Source organism: Heterodontus francisci, chromosome 17, assembly GCF_036365525.1.
Source record: "Heterodontus francisci isolate sHetFra1 chromosome 17, sHetFra1.hap1, whole genome shotgun sequence".
NCBI lineage: Eukaryota > Metazoa > Chordata > Chondrichthyes > Heterodontiformes > Heterodontidae > Heterodontus > Heterodontus francisci.
Window position 1 is genome coordinate 78,715,168 of NC_090387.1, and position 20,933 is coordinate 78,736,100.

Below are 20,933 nucleotides of genomic sequence, written 5' to 3' on the forward strand. Positions count from 1 at the left end.
GGGGAGGGGGATGGGGGAGGGGGGAAGACGACGGGGGAGGGGGGAAGACGACGGGGGAGGGGGGAAGACGACGGGGGAGGGGGGAAGACGACGGGGAGGGGGGAAGACGACGGGGAGGGGGGAAGACGACGGGGGAGGGGGGAAGACGACGGGGGAGGGGGAAGACGACGGGGGAGGGGGGAAGACGACGGGGAGGGGGGGAAGACGACGGGGGAGGGGGGAAGACGACGGGGGAGGGGGGAAGACGACGGGGGAGGGGGGAAGACGACGGGGGAGGGGGGAAGACGACGGGGGAGGGGGAAGACGACGGGGGAGGGGGGAAGACGACGGGGGAGGGGGGAAGACGACGGGGGAGGGGGGAAGACGACGGGGAGGGGGGGAAGACGACGGGGAGGGAGCGGGGGGAAGACGACGGGGGAGGGGGGAAGACGACGGGGGGAGGGGGAAGACGACGGGGGAGGGGGAAGAAGACGGGGGAGGGGGGGAAGAAGACGGGGGAGGGGGGAAGAAGACGGGGGGGGGGGAAGAAGACGGGGGGGGGAAGAAGACGGGGGGGGGGGAAAGACGGGGGGGGGGAAGACGGGGGGGGGGGGAAGACGGGGGGGGGGGGAAGACGGGGGGGGGGGAAGACGGGGGGGGAAGACGGGGGGGGGGAAGACGGGGGGGGGGGGAAGACGGGGGGGGGAAGACGGGGGGGGGGAAGACGGGGGGGGAAGACGGGGGGGGGGAAGACGGGGGGGGGAAGACGGGGGGGGGGAAGACGGGGGGGGGGGAAGACGGGGGGGGGGGGAAGACGGGGGGGGGGGGAAGACGGGGGGGGGGGGAAGACGGGGGGGGGGGAAGACGGGGGGGGGGGGAAGACGGGGGGAGGGGGGGAGGGGAAGAAGGGGGTCGGGGGATGCGGAGGAGAGTTCAGTAGAGGCTGTGGCGGCAGCTGCTAATAGTAAAACAAGGGAGGCTCCCAGAGCAGCTGAGCACCCACCCTGTGTAAACAAGCACCTTGAGACCAGCATTCTCGGCACAAAGTGTAAGATTAATCAGTGACTAACACTTGAAACATCATCACCGACTTGTCAGTACAAGAAGCCACTATATAGAAAACAAACTGTCTTCAACCGTGAACCTACCCTTCCCAAATTCCACATGCTGGACCCGACAGATACAGTGTTCTCCCACAACCATCACCCCCCCCACCCCCAATGCAGCCTTCCAGGGAGTCACTGCGCTTCAGCCACTCATCCCAGCTCTAAATAAGGAAAACTGGGCAGCAATAGAAAAATGATCGAGTCCCAGAGAGGAAGAGTAAAAAGTTTAAAAAACTTTTTAAAAGTAATAAAAAGTTACACAGCTTGCAGGAAACATCCCCAAAGTTTATGACTCTTTAGAAAAAAACTTTTGGCCAGTCTAAGCCTCCCCACCTCGGAACTGATCCGATCTCAACTTTCAATCTGCGCTTCCCTCTGGCTTCCCTCCTGACCCAGTGTGTTTGTCACTCTTTCAATCGCCTTCTTCAGTTCCAGCAAGTAACTTTAAACAGCAGAGAAAGTAAAGTGAAACAGAAGCAGTGCGCTGCACCCAGGACAGTCTCTCTCTCCACCCGGCTCCCAGGCCATGTCTGTCTCTCCTTCACCTCCTCCGGTCCGGTTCAACATCCACTCAACTTTTCTTACCCTCCCCGGGAGCGCTGCTTCTTACCGGGCACCGAGCCCTCGGTGTCAGCACGGACCACAGCGCGAAATGCAGCTGACAGGAGAGGAAAGGGCGAGAAAGTTTGTCAATAGTTTTGGAGACCAGATGCTGCAGGGAATGCGGTTCTCCCGGGACTGGACTCGGCTTCCGGGTTAGAAACTGACACACGCCAGTTCCATCCGCAGGAAACTGATTTGTCAGCCGCTGAGGAGATCAGATCAGACTGGAGACCGAGGGGAGGTCCAGATACCCAGCCACACCCACACCCTCACTACCCCAAGACCCCCAACTCACTGTCAGCTCGACACAGGAGCTCTCTGCTGCAGGTGGGTTACACTCTCAGCTGTGTCTGAAGAGTGGAGAGAGGGAGAAAGCAGAGAAAACACAAGTACAACTGCAGTCAAACATGCAGACAACATGCATAGCCATACATTCACACATACAGTCAAACACATATACCGTCATACACCCAACACAGTGTGACGACCAGGTGAGAAGGGGTCTAGGGGTTCCCGCTCAGCCTTTGCCTGGTTTAACCATAGCAGGGTTTAATTTTAAACAAAGTGATTCTTGACAAAAACAAGAAATGCTGGAACCACTCAGCAGGTCTGCAGCATCTGTGAAAAGAGAAGCAAAGTTAACCCGAAACGTTAACTCTGCTTCTCTTTTCACAGATGCTGCCAGACCGGCTGAGTGGTTCCAGCATTTCTTGTTTTTATTTCAGATTTCCAGCATCCGCAGTATTTTGCTTTTGATTCTTGACAACGCAGCCCAGCCGCTGATATCATCAGACTGTGCCAAGCTACGCATATGCACAAACAGGCTCCTGCTCGCTGTGCGTGTGTGGCGTTCCACATTGCCAGGACTGGTTGGCGCGTGTACAGATGTGTCATTGCGTAACCCGGGGAAGCGCAGAGAGAGCAGGGGGAAGCGGGGCTGAGCAGCAGGCGGGGAAGCAGGGAAAGAGCGGGCGAAGACCTTGGTGGGTGCAGGTGCGCCCTCCTCCCCACGCCCGCCCCCACCGGCCACTGACTCCCCGCTTCCCCCCCCACTGCCCACCCACCCGCTCTCTCCCCACTCCCCCCCTGCCCGCTCTCTTCCCCCCCGTCCACTCTCTCCTGGGGACCGCATGCAGCAACAACTTTAAATCCAGTTTTCTGTACTGTGAGCCTGTTGTGTCCCAGCTCTGTGTATCAGGAGACTCAGAAACCTCGATATCCCGTTAAGAAAAAGCAGTGGGTAGGTATGCAATGTGTTGGGGCCCCATTTCCAGTATTTAACAGTTAAACCCCACCCCCTCAACCCTTGCCAAACTAGTTTGGCAGGGGGATGGGAACCGGAGCCACGGATCAGTGGATGGGGTAGCTGTTGAACAGGCAGATACCGAGTGCAGAGAGTCTGCGAGGAAGGTTAGACAGTTGACAGGGCAAAGTTGCAGCCAGTATGATGGGTTGACGTGTGTCTATTTTAACGCAAGAAGTGTCAGGAATAAGGGTGATGAACTTAGAGCATGGATCAGTACTTGGAGCTATGATGTTGTGGCCATTATAGAGACGTGGATATCACAGGAGCAGAAATGGATGTTGGATGTTCCGGGGTTTAGATGTTTCAAAAGGAATAGGGAGGGAGGTAAAAGAGGTGGGGGAGTGGCATTGCTAATCAGGGATAGTATCACAGCTGCAGAAAGGGAGGTTGTCGAGGAGGGTTTGTCTACTGAGTCATTATGGGTGGAAGTCAGAAACAGGAAAGGAGCAGTCACTTTGTTGGGAGTTTTCTATAGACCCCCCAGTAGCAACAGAGACACAGAGGAACAGATTGGGAGGCAGATTTTGGAAAGGTGCAGAAGTAACAGGGTTGTTGTCATGGGTGACTTCAACTTCCCTAATATTGATTGGAACCTCCTTGGTGCAAATAGTTTGGATGGAGCAGTTTTTGTCAGGTGTATCCAGGAATGTTTCCTGACTCAATATGTAGATAGGCCTACTAGAGGGGAGACTATGTTGGACTTGGTGCCTGGCAACGAACCAGGCCAGGTGGCAGATCTATTGGTGGGAGAGCATTTCGGTGATAGTGACCACAACTCCCTGACCTTTACTATAGTCATGGAGAAGGACAGGAGCAGACGAGATGGGAAAATATTTAATTGGGGGAGGGGGAATTACAATGCTATTAGGCAGGAACTGGGGAGCATAAATTGGGAACAGATGTTCTCAGGGAAATGCACGACAGAAATGTGGAGGTTGTTTAGGGAGCACTTGCTGCGACTGCTGGATAGGTTTGTCCCGATGAGGCAAGGAAGGGATGGTAGGGTGAAGGAACCTTGGATGACAACAGATGTGGAACAGCTAGTCAAGAGGAAGAAGGAAGCTTACTTAATGTTGAGGAAGCAAGGATCAGACAGGGCTCTAGAGGGTTACAAGGTAGCCAGGAAGGAACTGAAGAATGGACTTAGGAGAGCTAGAAGGGGACATGAAAAAGTCTTGGCGGGTAGGATTAAGGAAAATCCCATGGCGTTCTACACTTATGTGAGGAACAAGAGGATGGCCAGAGTGAGGGTAGGGCCAATCAGGGATAGTGGAGGGAACTTGTGCCTGGAGTCGGAGGAGGTAGGGGAGGTCCTAAATGAATACTTTGCTTCAGTATTCACTAGTGAGAGGGACCTGGTCTTTTGTGAGGACAGCGGGGGGCAGGCTGATATGCTCGAACAGGTTGAGGTTAAGAGGGAGGATATGCTGGAAATTTTGAATGATATGAGGACAGATAAGTCCCCGGGGCCAGACGGGATTTACCCAAGGATATTACGGAAAGCGAGGGAAGAGATTGCTGCGCCTTTGGCGATGATCTTTGCGTCTTCACTGTCCACTGGAGTAGTACCGGATGATTGGAGGGTGGCAAATGTTGTTCCCTTGTTCAAGAAAGGGAATAGGGATAACCCTGGGAATTATAGACCAGTCAGTCTTACGTCGGTAGTGGGCAAATTATTGGAGAGGATTCTGAGAGACAGGATTTATGATTATTTGGAAAAGCATGGTTTGATTAGACACAGTCAGCATGGCTTTGTGAAGGGCAGGTCATGCCTCACAAGCCTTATTGAATTCTTTGAAGATGTGACAAAACACATTGATGAAGGAAGAGCAGTGGATGTGGTGTATATGGATTTTAGCAAGGCATTTGATAAGGTTCCCCATGGTAGGCTCATTCAGAAAGTAAGGAGGCATGGGATTCAGGGAAAGTTGGCTGCCTGGATACAAAATTGGCTAGCCCATAGAAGACAGAGGGTGGTAGTAGATGGAAAGTATTCAGCATGGAGCTCGGTGACCAGTGGTGTTCCACAAGGATCTGTTCTGGGACCTCTGCTCTTTGTGATTTTTATAAATGACTTGGATGAGGAAGTGGAAGGCTGGGTTAGCAAGTTTGCCGATGACACGAAGGTTGCTGGAGTTGTGGATAGTGTGGAAGGCTGTTGTAGGTTGCAACGGGACATTGACAGGATGCAGAGCTGGGCTGAGAAGTGGCAGATGGAGTTCAACCTGGAAAAGTGTGAAGTGATTCATTTTGGAAGGTCGAATTTGAATGCGGAATACAGGCTTAAAGACAGGATTCTTGGTAGTGTGGAGGAACAGAGGGATCTTGGGGTCCATGTCCATAGATCGCTCAAAGTTGCCACCCAAGTTGATAGGGTTGTTAAGAAGGCGTATGGTGTGTTGGCTTTCATTAACAGGGGGATTGAGTTTAAGAGCCGCGAGGTTATGCTGCAGCTCTATAAGGCCCTGGTTCGACCACACTTGGAATATTGTGTTCAGTTCTGGTCGCCTCATTATAGGAAGGATGTGGAAGCTTTAGAGACGGTGCAGAGGAGATTTACCAGGATGCTGCCTGGACTGGAGGGCATGTCCTACGAAGAAAGATTGAGGGAGCTGGGGCTTTTCTCATTGGAGTGAAGAAGGATGAGAGGTGACTTGATAGAGGGGTACAAGATGATGAGAGGCATAGATAGAGTGGATAGCCAGAGACTTTTTCCCAGGGTGGAAAGAGCTATCACCAGGGGGCATAATTTTAAGGTGATTGGAGGAAGGTTTCGGGGAGATGTCAGAGGTAGGTTCTTTACACAGAGAGTGGTGGGTGCGTGGAATGCGCTGCCAGCGGTGGTAGTAGAAGCAGATACATTAGGGGCATTTAAGCGACTCTTGGATAGGTACATGGATGATAGTAGAATGAAGGGTAGGTCGGTAGTTTGATCTTAGAGTAGGTTAAAGGTTCGGCACAGCATCGTGGGCCGAAGGGCCTGTACTGTGCTGTACTGTTCTATGTTCTATGTTCTATGATGGGGAACATAAGAACATAAGAAATAGGAGAAGGAGTAGGCCATTCAGCCCTTTGAGCCCTCTCTGCCATTCAGTGAGAACATGGCTGAACTTCTACTTCAACACCATTTTCCTGCACTATCCCCATATCCCTTGATGTTTTTAATTTGTAGAAATCTATTGATCGCTGTCTTGAACATACTCAATGACTGAGTCTCAACAGCCCTCTGGGGTACAAAGAACAAAGAACACAGAACAGTACAGCACAGGAACAGGCCATTCGGCCCTCCAAGCCTGCGCTGATCTTGATGCCTGTCTAAACTAAAACCTTCTGCACTTCCGGGGACCGTATCCCTCTATTCTCATCCTGTTCATGTATTTGTCAAGATGCCTCTTAAATGTCGCTATCGCTATCATAATTCCAAAGATTCACCACCCTCTGGGTGAAGAAATTCCCCCTTATCACAGTCCTAAATGACCTACCCCTTAATTCTGAGACTGTGTCGCCTCGTTCTAGACCCCCCAGCCAGGGGAATCATCCTTCCTGCATCTACCCTGTCGAGCCCTATAAGAATTTTGTGTGTTTGAATGAGATCACCTCTCATCCTTCTAACCACCAGAGAATAAAGACCCAGTCTATTTACTCTTTCCTCATAGGACAAATACTCCATCCCAGCAATTAGTTTGGTGAATCTTCGTTGCACCCCCTCTATGGCAAGTATATCTTTCCTTGGGTCTGGAGACCAAAACTGCTCACAATATTCCAGGTGTGGTCTCATCAAGGCTCTATATAATTGCTGTAAGACATCTTTACTCCTGTACTCAAATCCTCTTGTAATGAAGGCCAACATACCGTTTGTCTTCCAAATTGCTAGTTTTACCTGCATGTTAGCTTTCAGTGACTCATGAACAAGGACACCCAAGTCCCTTTGAAGTTCAACACTTCCCAGCCTCTCACCATTTAAGAAATACTCTGTATTTTTGTTTTTCCGACCAAAGTGGATAACCTCACATTTCACCACATCGTATTCCATCTGTCAAATTTGTGCCCACTCGCTTAGCCTCTCCAAATCCCTTTGAAGTGTCTTTGCATCCTCCTCACAATTCACACTTCCAACTAGTTCTGTGTCATCTGCAAACTTGGAAATATTACATTTAATTCCCACATCCAAATCACTGTTATAGATTGGGAATAGCTGGGACCAAGCACTGATCCTTGCAGTACCCCACTAGTCACAGGCTGCCAACCTGAAAATGACCCATTTATTCCAATTCTCTGTTTTCTGTCTGTTAACCAGTCTCAATCCATGCCAGTATATTCCCCCCAATCCCATGTGCTCTAATTTTGTTTACTAACCTCTTGTGTGGGATCTTATCAAAAGTTTTCTGAAACTCTAAATATACCATATCCACCAGTTCCTCCTTAGCTATTCTGCTAGTTCCATTCTCAAAAATCTCCAAAAGGTTTATTAAACATGATTTCCCTTTCATTAATCCATGTTGACTCTGCCCAATCCCATCATTATTTTCTATGTGTCCTGTTATCATATCCTTTATTATAGATTCTAGCATTTTCCCTATGAATTATGCCAGACTAACAGGTCTGTAGTTCCCTGTTTTCTCTCTGCCTCCTTTCTTAAATATTGGGGTTACAATTGCCACCTTCCAATCTGCAGGAACCATTCCAGACTCTATAGAATTTCAAAAGATGATGACCACTGCATCTACTATATCTACAGCCACCTCTTTCAACATCCTGGGATGTAGATCATCAGGTCGGGGGGATTTATCAACTTTCAGACCCATTAATTTCCCTAGTACTTTTTAAAATTAATATTAATATCTTGCAGTCCCTCATTTACACTGGACCCTTGATTCTCCATTATTTCTGGGAGGTTTTTAGTATTTTCCTCTGACATGAAGTATTTGTTTAGCTTCTCTGCTATTTCTTTATTTCCCAATATAAATTCTCCTAACTCCGCTTGTAATGCACCCACATTTGTTATTGTTCATCTTTTCCTTTTTACATACCCATAGAAACTTTTACAGTCCGTTTTTATGTTTCTCGCTAGTTTACTCTGATTCTATTTTTCCTTTCTTAATCTTTTTTCTTGGTCCACCTTTGCAGAATCCTAAAATACTCTCTCTACTTCCCTAGTTACACAACTCACTAGAACACATGGACCAAGCATGTTCAGGTGTGGTCCATCCCAATGGTACAGCCCCCCACTTTCTCCAGTACTGGTGCCAGTGCCCCATGAACTGGAACCCACTTCCTCCACACCGATCTTTGAACCACACATTCATCTCTCTAATCTTATTTACCCTATGCCAATTTGCATGTGGCTCAGGTAATAATCCAGAGATTAATACCTTTGAGGTTCTGCTTTTTAATTTAGTGCCTAGCTCCTCACACTCCCACACAGAATCTCTTTCATAATCCTATGTCATTGGTACTTACATGGACCACGATAACTGATCCCCCCGCCCCCCCACCCCTCCACTGCAAGTTGCTCTCCAGCCCCAAGCAGATGTCCGAACCCTGGCACCAGGCAGGCAACACAGCCTTCTGGATTCTCGTTCTCAGCTGTAGAGAACAGTGTCAATCCCCCTGACTATACTGTCTCCCACTGCCACTAAATTCCTTTTAACTCCCCCCACTTGACATGGTGCCATGGCCTGTCTTCTCATCCACACTACAGCCCTTGCTCTTGTCTATACAAGCTGCAAGAACCTCAAACTTGCCTTTTTCTCCAGTTATAATGATTGTTTTAAGTTCCTCCCTCCCTTTTGGCTCCTGATTTTCTACTATTTTTGGGATGTATTTGTGTCTTCTACTGTGAAGACAGATACAAAACACTTGTTCAGAGTCTCTGCCATTTCCTGGTTTCCCATTATTAATTCCCCAGTCTCATCCTCTAAGAGGCCAACACTTACTTTAGCTTCTCTCTTCTTTCTTATATACTTGTAGAAGCTTTTACTATCTGTTTTTGTATTTCTTGTGAGTTTACTCACATATTCTATTTTCTTCCTCTTTATTTTTTTTTACTCAACCTTTGCTGGTTTCTCAAATGTTCCCAATCTTCTGGTCTATTGCTAATCTTTGCAGCATTGTACGCCTTTACTTTCAATTTGATACCATCCTTAACACCTTAGTTAGCCACGGATCATTCATCCTTCTTGTAGATTGTGTGATTGTGTTTATGTCTGCATTTCTATTTATGAAAGTCTGTATGTGGCTGTGTGATTAGACTAGAATAGATTAGATTCCAGCTTGTAACTCACTCCCAGGTATCCATTATTCCATGTATAAACCATCTGAACCCTTGACTAGATTCCAGCTTGTAACTCACTCCCAGGTATCCATTATTCCATGTATAAACCATCTGAACCCTTGACTAGATTCCAGCTTGTAACTCACTCCCAGGTATCCATTATTCCATGTATAAACCATCTGAATCCCTTGATTAGATTGCGGGTTTAAATAATTCTCACATAGCCATTGTAGTTTTATATGTAAGAGTTCAGCTGAAATTTAAGAATATTCCATTTATCAAGATGTTTTTCTTTGGAAAATAGGATCTCCCTCCAACAGGATCTCAATGAGTATCATGCAAACCTGTGGCTGTGTTTATGAAGGTCGATGCTTCATCTTTGCAATCTACCCAGATTTGTGTACATCCTATGTCTCTTTCCTCCCTGTGTACTGTAGGCTGGATCTAAAGAGGAATGTATTAAAGTAAAAGTTTAATTTTCAAGTGGATTAGTTTCTCAGGAAAGTTTGCCTCAGTCTCAATGCATCTGTGTGACTCAGCTACAAGGAAGTGGATCAGCCTTGTTCCTGGTTCCCTGTGATTGGGACAACTATGTGAATCGATGAGAGTCCGCTGGAATTCATTTCTTGCTGGCCCTCATGATAGACATTCCTCAGTTCTGCCGAGTGCCCATCGTATGGGTATCCTGATCAACTATTCCGTCTTGTTCCAGATGAAGTCTCCTGTTTTTCCTGACAACTGTCTCCGATAACAGGAAATTAACACGACTACCCTCAATAGAAGCAGCTTATCACAACTGCCCCAGTAGCAGGAGCGACACACGACTTCCCACTAATCCATCTCCCACTAAACCCCTCCACTAAGCCCTACCGGCATAAACCCTCCCCATTAATCCCTGCCCCATTCACTGCTCCCTCACTAACCCCTCCCTCATTATCCCCTCCCTCACTTACCCCTCTCCCATTAACCCCTATACTACCAAAACCTCCCCTCCACTAAACCCTCCTCCACTAACCCCTCTTTCCCACTTACCCTTCTCCGCCACTTAACCCCACTCCCTAACCCCTCCCCCAACCCCTGTCCTCCACTAAACCCTTCCTCATTAACCACACGCCACTTACTCCTCACTCATAACCCCTCCCCTACTAACTCCTCTCCAGCATTAAGCCCCTCCCCCACTAACCCCTCCACCCACTAAACCCTCCAACCACTAACCTGTTGAAGTGTATTCCCAGGGCAGAGGCACCTGCAATAAATACTATGTGAATAACCAATAACATATAATTCTAGCTAGCAATGAAATGTTTGCAAGGCATCATGGGACTCAGCGAACTTGACCACATTCCTTACAAGGGATGATTCACATAAATTCAGCAGAGTCTAATCGTGGCCTCTAGCCGATGCCCTTATGAAATGTCGACAAAGTTGGAATGCTGACAAAGTCACCAGCCTGTAACAGGGTTAAGATAAGATGTTATGTATACATAAGGCCCAAGGGCGGTGAAGCAGGGGATCTGGAAGACATCATGTACACATGAGTAACCCCTAGCTGTCCAAGAGCATGAGCTGACCACGCAGTCCCCCAATGTCTAGTAACCCATTTCATTGGTTCTACTGATCAATGTATATAATTTATAATCACTATGATTGGACCCTGTCCAGCCGGGATGGGCTGAGTAACTGTTTGAAACTGTACAAGTATTGATGATTTTCCTTTGTTCGGCGGAGAGGAATCTGGATTGCCCAGTGACCTGCTCCCCGCCGGCGTAATCCAATAAACTGTTTGGCATTTGGAGAAGACCCAAGTGTCAAGTGATTCTTTCAGATTCATTCTCACTAACAAACCCCTTTCCCCCATTAACCCCTCTCCCCATTAACCCATCTCTCCCACTCATCCCTCTCCCCCATTCACCCCTCTCCCCCATTCACCCCTCTCCCCCATTAAACCCTCCCCCACTTACCCCTCCTCCACTAACCCCCGTCCCTCACTAACATCATTCTGTAATCCCACTGAGGTGCTGAACTTTGCTTCAACTCTGACGAGATAGATTTTTATACAGGACTGTATAATCTCTCCACTTCTTGTCACTAATCTGGTATGAATGCCTTTTAAATGTGCAGTTATAAAAATCAGAAGGTGGCAGGGTTGGTTGCGGAGGTGGTTAAAAAGGCCTTTGGGATCCTGGGCTTTATAAATGGAGACATAGGCAGGAATTTTACTGAGCTATTTAGGGCGAGTTTGGAAGCCGGGGGGAGGCGGCGGTGTTGTGGTGGTGGGTGGGTGTGGGGGGAGGGTGCCATGGTGGTCATAAATTGGGAATGGACTGTGTTTGGCCGGAAGTGCGATGCTTTGAGGTCGCTTCCAAACTTTACCAATGACGGGAGCCACAGAGGGAGGACCTCTGACATCGAGGTGGCAGGACAGCAATTAAGGTCGTTGAAAGGTCAATTAACAGTTTACAGCACATTTCTCATTTTACCGATGGTGCACAGGTACACGGGGCATCTGAGCCCCGCCTGGTGAAACGAGGCGGCAAAGCAGCGGGGGATAAGTGCAGGCTCTCTCAGGAAGCTATTGGGAGAGCCAGCATGCAGTGGCAGGAATGATGGTGCACCAAGGGAACTGCCAGATGTAAGTACAAATGGGGAGAAGGTGCCAGGACGGGGATTGGGAGGGGGGCGGGTATTGCCAGGGTCACATGGGGGCAGGAGCTCTTGTTCAGAGGAAGGGACTCAGGGACAGATTTGACAAATTTATTAGAGTTTTTTTAGGATGTAACTAGGAGATTAGATAAAGGGGAATCAATACCTGAATATCCTTCCGTGTACCACAATAACTGACTATCCTTCTCTGTACCCTATGATGAAAGTCCATATTGTTAGTATGCTACAAAGCTATGTAGTCAGTGCATAAGTGATTGCAGATTCAGGGAATTCGGGTTCAACGGTACAACAGAGACTAGAAGAGACATGTTCTGGTCCTTGTACCTCACCCCTGATGCCTGATGAAAATGGTTACACCCGGAACATCTGGTACTTCAATATTGTAATAAAGGTTACAACGTTTTTTAAAAAAGGGACAAGGGCCTCTCTCACAGTTCATTCACTATCCTGATAGTACTCGAAGGATCCGCTTTGTTAGTTATATTTGAAGGAAAGCCATCACCATCAGAATTTTTGTCGGTTAGTGAAACTGTCAGTTTGTTCTGGGATACCTAGTTTTGTGTGGACATCGACATTCATCTGCATAGCACTGGATTGGGGAACATGTTTAGGTGGGAGCTGAGCGCCATTTTGGAGATTTCCCTGGAGAATAGTAGTGGCGGCATTCGACATTTTGTGCCTTTGGAGTTTTGGTCAGTCGGAGTTTCATCTCCTCACCTGTTCTTTAGACATACTGGACTTAGCCTACGTGTGAGCTCACAGTCAACATAACTGCAATGGAACATTTACTGCAGACCTGTCATGCTCACGAGGAGTCATAGAGTCATAGACTCATTTACCGCACAGAAGGAGTGTAGCGATGAAAATACAGAAAAAAAACTGAAATGTGATAAAACTTAGAACAGATTTAAAAAGATTGGGACATTGGCTGTCAATAAAACGGAGGACACTCATTTAAAAGATGTCTCGATATGCACCTCAAGTGACGTACCCTGCAGGGCTACGGACCAAACGCTGGAAAGTGGGATTTACTGGGTGGCTCGTTTTTCGGCCATGCAGACACAGTGGACCAAGTGGCCTCTTTCTGTGTCCTAAACTTTCTATGATTCTATGCACTGTAATCCACATCCATTGTCTACTAACACTGAAAGCCAATCAGCTCTGTCTGTATGGAAATAAGACATAATCACACATGGATGTGAGCTAGACGCAAACAAACTAAGACAAAGGCCTTCCCCAGACTTTTCATCTCCAACTAACCTCACTACAATGGGGTGTGAACATCCCTCATGTCCTCAAAATGGAGCCATCAAAAGGGTATTGTGCAGCCCAGCAAGAACTGAAACCTTAAGTCACATAGGAGGAAATAACACTTGTAACGAAAACAGATAATGCTGGAAATACTCAGCAGGTCTGGCAGCATCTATGGAGAGAGAAACAGAGTTAACATTTCAGGTCTGTGACCTTTCATCAGAACTTGTAAGTTCACCTTAAAAGGTGATTGTTTTGAGGATCAAAGGAGGGTCTAGCCAGTACAGAATTTCAGACATCAAGGTCAGCTGGTCTCTCCTCAACCACACAGAAAACATATCTTGAATTCCAACAAGGCTGAGAGAGAGAGAGACCGAGATCACAGAAGCATCACAGAAAAGACAGTCCAGCGAGAGGCTCTGTAAAGATTCAGCCTAAACGAGAAGAAGCAGCCCTGTTGCTAATTCTACACTTCAACTTGGTGCAGCAGAGGACTGAAAGTGACCACCACCTCCAGTCCGAAATCTTAAATCACCAGAAATTTACAACAGCTCAACAAGTTCAAGACTAGAAACACCCAGGCCTGCACCTTTAAAAGTGACTGGCCTACTTAGAAGATTCAACACGTTTACCATAAAGCACAACCGACCATACCTTGAACTCTTACTATTTACCTTCTATCTACCGTCTCTTGAGAGTGCATGTGAGAGTGAATGTGTACGTGTGTGGGGATGCAAACATTTCAGGGAATGAATATTGTTGAATAAATAGTTGATCTTCCGACAAGAAACCTACAAGAAAACCTGTCACTGTCTGTTTATTTGGCAAGTAAGACGTTCAGGAGCTAACTCGTCATTTTAAACAAAACACGATTGCGGTCAGTTGGGAGGTGAACAGTGGGAACCGCCCACACCCCTTAACACCTGTCCATAACAGGACCACTAACAGGTGGCCTTGGAATAAAGCAAGGTCAAACTTTGTTTTATCCACTGTAATTCAAATTGACTTTGATTTGACTGTTAAATTAAAATACCAAACTAAGGTGAAATCTCATTTATTGATTTTTTTTGTTGTGGTCATTTGGTGAACGCTATTCGTTTGTTCGGTTGATCCCAACATGGATCATAACAACTCTAATAACTGAACATCCTTCTCTGTACCATATCTTTCACTGCACCCCCTCCAATAACTGAAGGTCCTTCTCTGTACCCAAATAATTGAGGTGACAGTGACAGCCTTTGACATCAAGGCAGCATTTGACCGAGTATGGCATCAAGGAGCCCTACCAAAACTGGAGTCAATGGGAAACAGGGGGAAAACTCTCCGCTGGCTGGAGTCATACCTAGCACAGAGAAAGATGGTTGCAGTTGTTGGAGGTCAATCATCTTAACTCCAGAACATCACTGCAGGAGTTCCTCAGGGTAGTGTCCTAGGCCCAACCATCTTCAGCTGCTTCATCAATGACCTTCCTTCAATCATAAGGTCAGAAGTGGGGATGTTCGCTGATGATTGCACAATGTTCAGCACCATTCGTGACTCCTCAGATACTGAAGCAGTCCATGTAGAAATGCAGCAAGACCTGGACAATATCCAGGCTTGGGCTGATAAGTGGAATTTGCGCCACACAAGTGTCAGGCAATGACCATCTCCAACAAGAGAGAATCTAACCATCTCCCCATGACATTCAACGGCATTACAATCGCTGAATCCCCCACTATCAACATCCTGGGGGTTACCATTGACCAGAAACTGAACTGGAGTAGCCATATAAATGCCGTGGCTATAAGAGCAGGTCAGAGGCTGGGAATCCTGCAGTGAGTAACTCATCTCCTGACTCCCCAAAATTTGTCCATTATCTACAAGGCACAAGTCAGGAGTGTGATGGAATACTCTCCACATGCCTGGACGGGTGCAGCTCCAACAACACTCAAGAATCTTGACACCATCCAGAATAAAGCAACATGCTTGATTGGCACCCCATCCACAAACAAACATTCACTCCCTCCACCATTGACGCACAATGGCAACAGTGTGTACCATCTATAAGATGCACTGCAGCAATGCACCAAGGCTCCTTCGACAGCACCTTCCAAACCCGCGACCTCTACCAACTAGAAGGACAAAGGCAGCAGATGCATGGGAACACCTCCACCTGCAAGTTCCCCTCCAAGCCACACACCATCCTGACTTGGAATATATCGCTGTTCCTTCACTGTCCCTGGGTCAAAATCCTGGAACTCCCTTCCTAACAGCACTGTGGGTGTACCTACCCCACATGGACTGCAGTGGTTCAAGAAGGCCTTCTCATGGGCAATTAGGGATGGACAATAAATGTTGGCCTAGCCAGCGATGCCCACATCCCATGAACGAGTAAAAAATAATTGTATATCCTTCTCTGTACCCTGTGATGAAATTCCATATTGTTAGTATGCTACAAAGCTATGTAGTCAGTGCATAAGTGACTGCACACACAGGGCATTGGGTTCAAAGGTATAGCAGAGATTAGAAGAGACATGTTCTGGTTGTAACTAGAGGTCCTTCTCCCTTACTTCTCATGCCTTGTATCAAAATAGATGAAAATGGTTGCTTTCGGAACATCTGGTACTTTAATGTTGCAATAATGGTTACCATATTTTTTTAAAAGGGGCAAAGGCCTCTCTCACCGTCTGGTCGCTTTCCTGATAGTATTCGGAGGCTATGGTGGAGATTTTCCTCTTTGTTAGTTATATTTGAAGGAAAGTCATTATCATCAGAATTTTTGTCGGTTGATGTAGCTGTCAGTTTGTTTTGGAATGCCTACTATTGTGTGGACTTCGCCTACAGCTGTTAATAGTACTGGATTGGGAAACTTGTTTAGGTGGGAGCCGAGCATCATTTTGGAGATTTCCCTGGAGAATAGTAGTGGCGGCATTCGACATTTTGAGCCTTTGGAGTTTTGGTCAGTCGGAGTTTCATCTCCTCACCTGTTCTTTAGACATATTGGACTTAGCCTACATGTGAGCTCACAGTCAACATAATTGCAACAGAACATTTACTACGGACCACTAGCAGGTTGCCTTGGAATAAAGCAACATCTAACTTAGATGTACCACTGTATAATGTATAATTCATGTTGAATTTGATTTGACCATTAAATTAAAATACAAAACTAAGGTGAAATCTTGTTGATCAATTTTTTTCGTTGTGGTCATTTGGTGAAGGCTTTTGTTCGGTTGATCCCAACATGGATCATAACAAAATGGGGCCTCGTTTGGAATCCAAATTACGCTTTGACACAAGTGCACTGTAGCTTTGCTGAATTCAAACAAATAAGATTTCACATTTGCCCTTGCTGTATTGATTGTGTAAATCAACATGAGAATTATTGATGTTCAAGCATTTGTTAAGAGAGACTTGTCTGTCAGTACATTACAACAGTTGAGAAAAGTTGATTTGATTGCTGTGGTAGCGCATGTGGGTGTCAGCGTAAGCCCAGGAACTAAGGAAGCAGAGATCATCTAAGAATTGGCTAGTTACATGAAGTTCAAGCAAGATTTGGACATTTGTGCTAATGTTCAAATAGTACTAGTCAGAATTAAATTGAGAAACTCTGAAATGGAGCATCAGTTCAAATTATGCAAACTTGAATTGAAGATGAAAAGTAATGCTGACACAAAGAAAATGCCTCTTGGTTTTGATTTGATGAAAAATATTCATTTGGTACCTAGATTTAGTGAGGACGGAATAGAAACTTACATGTGTCATTTGAGAAAATTGCCAAGTGTTTGACTTGGCCTGAAAAATATTGGACTATGCTCCTACAGAGTGTTTTCGTGAGGAAAGTTTTGGATCTCTCAAAAGAGCATTCGCGTGACTATGCAGAGTAAAGGCTGGTGTTCTCAATGCTTATGAGTTAATACCAGAGACCAACAGACAGAAATTCAGAACTTTGAAAAGGAAACAGGGCCAAATTTATGTGGAATTTGCTAGAGAGAGGAAATGATTTTTGATAGGTGGTCGAGATTGATGAAGGTTGAACAAAACTTCAAGAGCCTTAGGGAAGTGATTTTGATGGAAGGATTCAAAAATAGTGTCCCTTTGAGAATAAAGTCCCACCTGGAAGGACACAGAGTTTGTGAGACAAAGAAAGCTGCAGTAGTGGCAAATGATTATGAATTGACGCACAAGAATATTAATAATAGGTCTCAGTTCAGAAATTTCCAGAGAAATTGGAGAGATAGGAATTTTGATAATGAAAAGAAATCTGGCTGTGCTGAGAAAGATGGCAAAGCCAAAGACACAGGCATTCCTCAGATTAATAAAAGTTAAAATTCGGAGGGCAAGTTTGCTTCAAGGAGACCAACATGCCATTATTGTCATAAGAAGAGACATGCGAAGGCTGAGTGTTGGAAGTTGACAAACAAACCTGTCACATTTGTACAGTCAAATGATGTCCCTCCAGAAAATATTGTCCTAGCAGGTAAAGTTCATGACAAGCAGGTACTTTCTCCCCCATTCACTGATAGAGTGAATCGGGTTGCAGAAAGCTATAGAAGTTTTCTGTTTGATGAAGTTACCCCATATTTGTCTGGTGAGGCAGACAAGTCAATTGTTATCTTAGGGATATAGGGGCAGCACAGTATCTGTTGTTGGCAGGTGACATGAACTTTCCAACTCCCCCCCCCCACCCCCCCAAGATAGTTCAATGAATGCAAAAGCATTAGTTAAGGGCATTGATGAATGTTATTTACCTGTTCCTTTGTATAGGGTTGAATTGAAATGTGACTTATTCACTGGTCCTGTTATTGTTGGTGTCGTTCCTAGTTTGCCTATTGAAGGTGTGGATATTTTTGCTAGGAAATGACCAGCTTAGGCTGCTGAAACTGAGAATTTGCAGGAAGAATTTCCTGGAATATTCCCAGATTGTGTTGTAACTGGGACCCAGGCTCATAGGGTTAACAAGATAAGATGGATTCAGTTGTTGTGGAGGACAATTTGGGTGTTTGGTTGGCTGAAACCTTTTTCAGGGATTTGGATGGGGATGTTGGTGTTAAAGGCTCCAATGTTAACAATGGTGAATTGTTGATCAGATCTTCATTAAGGCACAACAGGCTGACCCTGATTTGAGAAGCTTGTCTCAGACAGCTTGTTCTGAGGCAGAGGTTGAAAAGGTCCCTGAGTGTTATTATGTCAAAAATGGTATTTTGATGAGGAAGTGGAGACCTCCCCAGAGGCCTGCTGAAGAGGACTGGGCTGGAGTCCATCAAATTGTTGTCCCTCCTTGCTACTGCAATGAGATTTTGAGAATTGCCCATGATATTCTGGTCTCAGGTCATTTGCGTATTCGAAGACTCAGGCTAGGATAATGACACATTTTTATTGGCTGAAGTTGCACAAAGATGTGGTTGACTTTGGTAAATCATGTCACACATATCAGATGGTTGGGAAGCCTGCTCCAATAATACCAATTTCTGCATTTAATGAACTGTTTAAAAGGGCTCATGTGGATTGTATTGGACCCTTGCCCAAGACTAAATTGGATCATAAGTATGTCTTGACAATCATGAATTTATCCATTTGATTTCCAGAGGCAATACTGTTGAAAAAGATCACTGTGAAAGTTGTGATTGAGAAGTTAGTCCTGTTTTTGACTAGATATGGGTTGTCAAAAGAAATTCAGTCTGACCAGGGATCAAATTTCATGTCAGGTGTGTTTCAGGAAGTCATGTTTGAGTTAGGAGTGAAGCAGCTCAAGTTGTCTACTTATTACCCTTAATCCTAAGGTGCTTTGGAGAGATATCAACAGACCCTAAAGAGTATGATTAGGGCATATTGTCATGAGTATCCCGAGGATTGTGATAAAGGGATACCTTTCTTGTTGTTTGTGACTAGGGACACGTCAAATGCATCTACTGGTTTCAGCCCATTTGAACTGGTCTATGGCCATGAGTTTAGGGGTCCCCTTAAGCTCATTAAGGAAATTTTTGGCACAAGATAATGAAACTAACCTCCTGGATTATGTGTTAAAATTTCAGGGAATATTCTCAAAAGCTTGTGTGGTGGCTAGAGAACATCTCCAAGCTTCTCAGCAAGTGATGACAGCACAGTGGCGCAGTGGTTAGCCCCGCAGTCTTACAGCTCCAGGGACCCGGGTTCGATTCTGGGTACTGCCTGTGCGGAGTTTGCAAGTTCTCCCTGTGATCGCGTGGGTTTTCGCCAGGTGCTCTGATTTCCTCCCACAGCCAAAGATTTACAGGTGATAGGTAAATTGGCCATTGTAAATTGCCCCTAGTGTAGGTAGGTGGTAGGAATTATGGGATTACTGTAGGGCTAGTATAAATGGGTGGTTGTTGGTCAGCACAGACTCGGTGGGCCGAAGGGCCTGTTTCAGTGCTGTATCTCTAAAATAAAAAAAATAAAAAGCACAAACAGACAAAACAGCCAAGGCATGTAATTTTAAACCAGGGGATAATGTGCTAGTGTTGCTGCCTTTGCCTGCCGAGCCAGTGAAAGCTAGGTTTAGTGGACTCAGTGATGTAAACTATGTGGCCAGTATCCCAGACAGAAGAATGAGTCAGAGTATGTCATGTTAACATGCTGAAGAGGTACTATGAACATGAACGTAGTCAGCTAGTAGGCGTAGCACAGCTGGTAGAGAATATAAATGGTAATAGTGAGGTGTATGATGAACTAGCTGGTGTGTGTATGACTGAAAGTTCTCAGATAGAGCCTTCTGCAGTGAAGCTGTCAAACAGAGAAGTGGTAGAAAATCTGGATGAAGTGCTACACTATCTGCTGGAGCATCAGACAAAAGATGTAACTGACCTGGGGAAAGAGTATAAGCATGTATGTGTAATAAACCAGGTTGCACATCTCTGGATATTCATAATGTTGATGTAAGGGAAGCTAAACCAATCAAACAAACCCCCTACAGACTCAATCCAAGCAAATTAGCAAAGGTCAGAGAGGGCGTTGAGTTCATGTTAGACAATGACATAAATGAACCCAGTCAGAGTAGTTGGATTTCCCCTATCCTATTTGTACCAAAACCAGATGGTTCCCAAAGGTTCTGTATTGATTACCAAAAGGTTAATCCAATAACTAAGACAGACTCCTCTCCGATTCCACGACTCAATCGATAAGGTGGGGAACTCAGCCTTTGTTAGTCAGATCAATTTGCTCAAAGGATATTGGCAAGTACCTTGACTGACCAAGCCAAAGAAGTTTCTGCTTTTGTGACACCAGATGGTTTGTTTCAGTGTAAAGTCATGCCATTCGGTGTGAAAAATGCACCGGCAACCTATCAGAGACTGACAAATGAAGTGCTTGCTAGCTGAATAATTGTGTGGTGTACCTTGACGTCATTTTGGTGTATAATGATACTTGGTGTGCAAGACCATCTTAATCAGCTGAAAGCTCTGTTTGAGAGACTGACCAAAGCTAACCTTGTCATAAACCTGGCAAAGAGCGAGTTTGCCAAGGCCAAGGTCACTTATCTAGCACATCAGTCAAGGTCAAGTGTTGCCACCAGAAGCCAGGTTCAAACAATAATACTTTCCTGTACCTGGGACAGAGAGAGAAGTATGATGATTTCTTGTATGTATGTGTTCTACAGGAAATTTGTTTCCAATTTCAGCACAGTCGCCACCCCACTGAAGCACCTGCTGAAGAAATAGGTGAAGTTTGTGTGGTCAGAGTCATACCAAATGGCATTTGAGAAGTTGAAGGTCATTTTGATAAATGAGCCAGTTCTTTCGGCACCAGATTTTAG

At 46.0% G+C, this 20,933-nt stretch overlaps 1 protein-coding gene across 6 annotated transcripts in view; it reads right to left on the reverse strand.

The window, feature by feature from the left end:
* elmo3 (engulfment and cell motility 3) overlaps positions 1–1,813 on the reverse strand; it is a 201,421-nt gene extending 199,608 nt beyond the window's left edge. For 3 of the 6 annotated variants that reach the window (XM_068049746.1, XM_068049748.1, XM_068049743.1), the window contains exon 1: positions 1,696–1,813. The gene's annotated coding sequence lies outside the window, so the exon portion shown is untranslated. Of the gene's footprint in view, positions 1–1,661 lie in introns of all 6 variants that reach the window. The other 3 variants (XM_068049745.1, XM_068049744.1, XM_068049747.1) reach the window with 2 other exon arrangements.
* Positions 1,814–20,933: the final 19,120 nt, after the last annotated feature.